Raw genomic sequence first — 7,486 nt, forward strand, 5'->3', positions numbered from 1 at the left:
TGCTTTATCAAATTATACTCATGTTGTTCAGAGGTTTTGTTCGCTAACCTCATTAATCTTCTTGTAAGCAGCCGCGCGGTGTCACTGTGTCAATAGAAATTGACGAAAACCTGCGCTCTGCTATTTTTACACTATCATAACAATTTATTTCTTGTATAAATACTGTAAACTCTAATTCGCAAGTCTTTTTATAATCGATGTTATATGCCAACAACAAAAAATAGCTTCCAGTGTACGTACGTACATATTATAGTCGGTTTGATTACAAAACCTAATCACAGAGTTATAATGCAGACGTCGGATTTAAGCTAGATGAAGCAATATATGTACGTAAAATCATTGGATCGTATCATTCAATAGAACATTACGCTGCAATATCGTAACTTCGTATTAGTTATTGCGTTTGCTGTTGATACGAAAGTTTCGCTTCTATTCTAGTGCAATATAGTTCAGTTTTGCTCGCAGCCGACCTTTGAATTCTGCAATCAAGACGTATTGGACGCCGATTCACAACTTGGTTCGCTTGTTTTGGTCAGACTTCCACATAGAAGTTCAATACTTTATCCTATTTAACCATTTCCAACGTATAAAACAATGAAATCTCTACAGACCTTAAAGTGTTATTTGGTGAATATACAGATTTATTAATATTAGGTGATTGTTCAGTTGTCGTTGTTTTCCAGAGACATAAGTATGCAAAAGACTTCACACTCTTATGAGTCGTTTAAGAACGTTAGGATCCTTCATACCATTAAATAAATAATAAAGTACACACACAACATAGAGGATGGTGTTTGAGAAATAATTAAAGTTCTGACACGATGCAATATTTAGCAATAAAATGAGTGTATTCAATCGCCAATTCGTGTGATGCATGAGAGTTGTGAAGCGGCAGAGAGCTGAGGTTTCGAGTAGTTTATGCTTAAGATTTTATTAAAAACAGTAACCCTTGACATACATTTTATCGAAACACGTTCATATTTTAAGCTTATATTTTTCAGAGGATGTTGTAACGTCACTGTTGATGTTAGAAGTTAATGCAAAAAGAGGCGTCACCCTTTGCAGTAACAAAATATAATCGGCGCGTCCAGCCGAGCGTCAGAATGATATCCGACAAGAAAATGAAACAATTTTGAAAGATGGTGCGACCATTAGCGGCGAGAGTTTAATCAAGGTGCGCTTTGAGGACGCTGAGCAAACGCAGCGGCTGGAAATATTACAAGGATATATAAACACTTGAAAACTATATAACTTGCACAGGTGCCCTGACACACTTACCCACGCTAAAAGCCCTCAAGTAGAAGTTGGGTTAGAATAATAGTACTTTTCTCTTTGTTTTCGCAACGAAGATGTAATATATTTACTGGTTTCAGAACGAGTGCAGTTAATTTCTGTTCAAAATCATGTTTTTTCTTTTGCGATTCGCTTCTGTAGCGATCTGTTTGTTTATTGCAAGGTCCTCGGGTCCGGAGCCCGAATGCGAGGCGAGACGAGGGTCCCGTTGGGACTCCGGCACGTTAACTTTTAGGATATTGAGCCGATTTAACGCGCAGTTTAACACACTTGTTCTTTCTCCGTACTTCGTCGGTATTAACGACGAACGACTCCTACATATTCAATAATTAACCTGTTTATATAAATATTTTAGTTATAAAGAAATCTCGTAATATTTGTCGATGTATTTGTATGTATTATATGTAGACAAGTCGGCCCGCCGCCACCGGGACACAGACGTGAGTTGCGGAGAAACAATAATAATGTTGAGAACAAATACACAGAGAATTAGCACACATTTATTGTTATTTGCTTTCGTGCAATGTATTATTTTAGGTGGACGTTTGAATGTAGAACACGGGCGCGGGCTAATGTAGCAAATTGCTTTTCTAATGATATTCCTCTCCTCTGATACAATATTATCCGAGCACACAGTATTTCTGTTATTTTACATCGCTTTTCGTATTTAGTTAGCACATGTACTTCGGTAGAAGATTTTTTGGTCGCGTGGTTTGTTTATGCTTAAATTTTGTCATTGAATATCACATACAATAATACGATCTTTCTATAAATATCTATAACAAAATTAATTTGTTTATGAAATTATACTTTTCGTTGAGCCAAAGTGTGTATATATCTGAAATTGAAACTATTTATATTTTCAGAAAAACATCGATCAGTGTCCATCTGAGTATGAAACTGCTCAAATTGGGTTCACAGAAAAAATCATATTCTAGTTTCACGGTTGACCTGAAGCCTCGCGGCGCCTCGCCTTCTGCTCAATGACATCGGAACGTTCATACATCTGAGAGAGTGCATTTTGTTTACATTAACAGCGCAATATTTAGTTTTGCCATTGCTACTAACTTGCAAATTTAAAAATATAAATGTAAATCTTGACGAACATAAGTTGATTTTAAATTCATATTTCTTTATCCTCAATATAAGATAAGGAAGACTGGCTGCACAATTTACAAAGGAGCGTTGAAGACTCGTAGCCGCGAGTTCGTCGCAATTGGTTTATTGCACAGATTGCGTTTGTTTCATTCAGTAAGATTCTATCGCCGACCTCCGTTCACTGCAAGAATACCAATGCACCTTAAAGATACACATACATTTAAAGTTACAGGCCGTGTTCACTTTATCAACATAAAATAGAATACGGATTTACTACTTTAATTTTTTCACTTACTAACAAATACACATGTATTTGTAATTTGTAACTTTTTTGTAGGCATGCCTTATATCATTAGGGTTGACATAACACAGAGCTGCCAGTGGAGTGGAACAAGCCGGGAGTCGACGCCGGGACCCCGCGCCTGGACGAGGGGACGCCGGAAAGCCGAGCGAGACCGCAAAATAACAAAATTGCATTTTAATTCTGCTCAGCGGCGCGGAACATGGCGCTACGTATTTTAGCCTTTTATTACGACGTCAATAAGATTCGGTCGCCTGACGAACTTTTGCGGAGTTTAAAAATATTTCTTATATAAAAGGTGGTGTAGAAATTAAAATTCCGAATATACTAACAACTTCCAAAGGATGTTGACAGCCAAAGAATGCCCCTGTGTTTCAAAAGAAAGGATTTGAAGATGATGAATGGGAAGGTCGACCAGTGGAGCTGCTCTTCTTTGCGCAACCTGCTGTTTGTTTCATAGTTCATTTAGCTCCGGCCCACTCAGATTGCGGAAACGGTGCGGCGCTTTAAGTGATTGGATACTATTCAATATATGTACATGGAGCGCTGTCGCCGAGCCAATCTCTCAAAGTGGTGGGATTGCCGGCCGCGCAGCTCGCAGCTCACACTGATTCCAACTCATTGCCTGACATATTGTCGTTCAAAATAAAACTGCAGATGCAGATTTTAGGATCAATCTGAATGACAAACGAATCGTAAACGTACTATATTTATACGTACTTACAAAAATATACTTGCCGGAGCATTTAAACAAGCATTATAAGAACATTAAATAATAAATAAGGGCGCCGTAGTATTAATGAGCTAATATTTTACATTTATTGGGCCCGTGATGAAGGCCCGTGCCGCTGCCCTCACAGCCGCGGTCCGAAACGACCTGTCGCCTGACGACCACATTTCTAAATGATAATTAAACAAATGATTATTATTGCTCGTCCATACTCCAACCGTGTTTAAGTATATTATACTTTTTATTCCGCTAAATATAAACTCATGTACAGTGCAGCTTTAGTTTTCCAGGATGACAATCATGTTGTTCGCAAAGTTAGGTAAGAAGCTGTGCGTATATAATCGGCGGCTGGCAGACCGCTGGAGACCTGATTAATTTCACAACTTACTCACACACTATTAATTTAAAAAATATCATATATACCCTTTTTTGTGTGTCTTTAACAGTTGGTTCAAAGTTTTATTTTTCATTTGACCCACCAGCTCTGCACTCAGAAAGTTGTGGTAACATTTCTAATGTTTACAGTTCTTACATTAACTAAATTACGGCAACAACATTGATACGACAATTTTGCTTGTTACTGTAATGAGCTCATAATAATATTATAGAATTTGCTTTTATCGTATGCATTCGATTAATGTTATTGAATTGTTTATAATTTGGTAATATGGAAATGTACGCTTCCCTCCACACAGCACAGTACCCACGTAAAACCTGAAATATAATTTTAATTTGCTCGTAGACAAGATAAATGTCATTGGCACATGAGCGCAGACCGCGGACCGACGCGCCGTGCACACATAATGACATTTATCAAAAAACAATTGTGAATGAGTTGAGGCAGAAACAAATGCGAGTGGCATTCGACTGACGACGTGACAACGACGTGACGACAAACTGACGCCTTCCCGCCGTGGGAGATGATTGCGTTGCGCTCTACGAACGTAACGCGACTCAGACGCACGATATAAGTATTTTATTGCTTTAATGTTTTAGGTAAGTGTCAATAGCTAACTTAAATCGAGATAAGAGCTCCTCGGCGTCGTGGCTCGCTACAGTCTGGCGCTACAGCTGTGACAGGATGGCGAGGTTCGCATGTAAGAAATGAACGGGGAGTTGACATATTTCCGCTTTGACACAGGCAATGGTGATTGTCTTTAATCAGTTGAATTAAGCTAGACTGTGACATATTATCAGAAGACATAAAATAGAGTATAGTGTCTGCCTTCATGGATAAATTAACAGTATCCTTCGTACGTAAAGTAGTCAAAGCAGCAAATGATCGAACGAGATTGGAACTAAGGTGACGGCGCTAATCCAAATTGAAGCTTTGAGGGTAGCAATGAGACAATTGACCACAAGCGGCGCCAGCATCGCCGGACTGTACGAGCTGTATGTGTGAGTTGTCAGCTGTGCGAGCCACGGCACCGAGAAGCTCTTATCTCGATTTAAGTTAGCTATTGAGCCTTTGACATAGCTTCATGCAGGCAAAATAATCACGCTATATAAGATAAAAATAAACTTTTGTATTATTTTTACTTACGACAGGAGTTTTAAAGCGTCTACGGTGAAGGGTGATTAAATATGGCACAGGAAATTCCGCTAATTGTTATCTACCAACTACATTACTCAGTACTATTTGTGCGTTTCTTCAACAATTCAATGAACAAGGTGAGGGCTGGACGCCGGGTGCTGGGAGCTGGGCGGCCGCAAAGTGCTGCCGTAAGAATATTAACGATTGCCCCTAGCGGAAAGCCATTATCGTAAATGCTATCGCACTTTACGGTTTGAAAAAGTGATCGCCCAGAGCGGGGACATCGAAAGAAACTCGCTCCCCCAAGGACAGATTTCTTTTGAGGCTAGTAATGAAATCGCCGTAAAGCCGAAGTGGCCGTCGATCGCATAAAACTATTTACAGCGTCCTCACGCCTCGTTTCTTTTTAACATTAAACGAGCGTTTCCACTCACGACTCTAGCAAGCTATGACAACTTTTGTATAAGATGTGCTCCTTACTTTATTATAAGGCACAAAAGCGGTGCACATTGATACTGCAGACTGGATATATGGAAGGAAATAAATAAAGGCTTACATTCGAAATCATGTTGCAATTAACAATGCCTAAATGCCTCCCCAAAGTCCAAAGAAATGCTAGTGAGCCCACTGCGCTGAGCTGGACGCGGCTCGCGCCAGCGTCGCGTGGCCATAGCCACTTTGGCCATAGCTCATCCCTATAACTGAATCACATCTGTATATGAGGCGCGGTAATTGATAAATGATTAGTAGCAAAACCTTTTAACAAATCCGGCAAATAAGAGAGAGGATTAGATTTATTCCCCGCATTACGTCTCGACCTTTTACCTTTACACTAGATTTAACCCAAACCCTGTTACGTAAAAGCTTTTAATAAAATAAATCTCAACTTTATCATGATGATGATCTGATCCTGGACTGCGACTTTTAGGCCATTTTCTTTTTATATATTCATTATGTTTGTTTATTTCTGTAAATTTACAATTTTAATAGCAATTAATTTTAATAGTTTTGCTAGTTTCTTATCATGAAAGTTTAAAGAATCGCATCAACGTATCTGTAGATCTTTCATCTTTTTGAAGTCGCACACAGATGTAAATGTAGGCATTCTGAAGAACGTTCTCTAGTGTTCTGACAAGAAGTTGAAGGTATTTATAAATTCATAATGTAGTGACGTCGTTTGTTTCGGCGGGAAATCTCCTGCCAAAAATACCACTATTACTCTGTTTATAGGGGGCAGTCAAGTAAAATGAAAGAAAAATTCCTTTTCCAATTTACGTCTCTATTGACCAAATCGTTGTCAGCGTTCGATTGGAGATTTTTCATTTTGGTATTAGTTTTTTATAGATTTCCGACTCGAGGCAATATGCAGACGAAATCGAATGTATGTGTATGCAACGACGTACAACATGTTGCGCGTGTGAGACGACCGCAGTCATTCAGATAATGTATCGCACCGCCTGTTCATATCGTACAGCTTTACGATAAAATTTTATTGAGCCAACTTGCGCTGAACAAATTCGGAAACCGCAGTATTTGTTCTTGTTTATCTGCCGATATCAAATGTATGAGCAGCAGCGTGCTGCGTGTTGCGTGTTACGTGCTACGCGCGCTACGTGCTGCATGTTTCGTGCTACGCGCGCTACGTGCTGCATGTTTCGTGCTACGCGCGCTACGTGCTGCGTGCTGCGTGCTACGCGCGCTACGTGCTGCATGTTGCGTGCTACGCGCGCTACGTGCTGCATGTTGCGTGCTACGCGCGCTACGTGCTGCGTGCTGCGTGCTGCATGCTCTCACATCTGACAAAATATGAATATAATGATAATTAACAATATCGATATGGAAAATGTTTAACGGCTTATAGTTCGTATCTATCCGCTTTAATTCTAAATATCTGCAGACTTTTGCTCACTCGATTCGGATACTCATTCAGTTAATTACAAGTTAGTTTACTAAATTGGAAAGCGAGTTCTAAAACTAATATCGGCGCGCGGAGAAGCGGCCGGCCGGGAACTTTGCGATGCGACCCTTTTGTTAATTAAACCCACTGCGCGAATCTCCATCTGGTGGGCAATGATTTCTACTGATGCACGTAATTCACTTATTACATATATGTACATATGTATCCTATCTAGTTACATACAGACTTTAGGAATAAAGAGAACACATATCGATGGTTATTATAATTACGTATTCCCAAGGTATGATTAAAGAAGAAAGTCATCATGTACACGGAATCAAGGAAGGTATGATTTACGAGGATTATAATAACCTATTAATTACTACCTTTGAGTAAATGCCGACTCGACTAACCCGATTGTACGTATAAATCGATATCCCATCTCACAACACAAGCAGACGAGGATGCAATGCACGTGAGGGCGAATAGTATGCAGTGTAGTATAGTAGCAGAGTGTAGTAGCTCGCTCATACGTTTTGAAATTACTTCGAACGGAGTGGAATGTAGAACGCGCAAACTTTGGCAATATCTTACACGCGTCCTCTCACACTCTCTCACATAGGCTGTCGGACA

The 7,486-nt window shown here is 39.7% G+C and overlaps 1 long non-coding RNA gene across 2 annotated transcripts; it reads left to right on the forward strand.

Annotated features, from left to right (window-relative positions):
* Positions 1-589: 589 nt before the first annotated feature.
* Positions 590-2,392, forward strand: LOC106125881 (uncharacterized). 2 transcript variants are annotated; one of them, XR_001228296.1, is made up of 3 exons: positions 590-627; positions 1,002-1,174; positions 2,160-2,392. It is a non-coding gene; the product is annotated as an uncharacterized LOC106125881 (long non-coding RNA). The 2 variants fall into 2 exon arrangements; XR_001228297.1 differs by having other exon boundaries at positions 591-654.
* The last annotated feature ends 5,094 nt before the right edge of the window (positions 2,393-7,486 follow it).

The sequence above is a fragment of the Papilio xuthus genome, unplaced genomic scaffold (assembly GCF_000836235.2).
Source record: "Papilio xuthus unplaced genomic scaffold, Pxut_1.1 DF825752.1, whole genome shotgun sequence".
Lineage (NCBI taxonomy): Eukaryota > Metazoa > Arthropoda > Insecta > Lepidoptera > Papilionidae > Papilio > Papilio xuthus.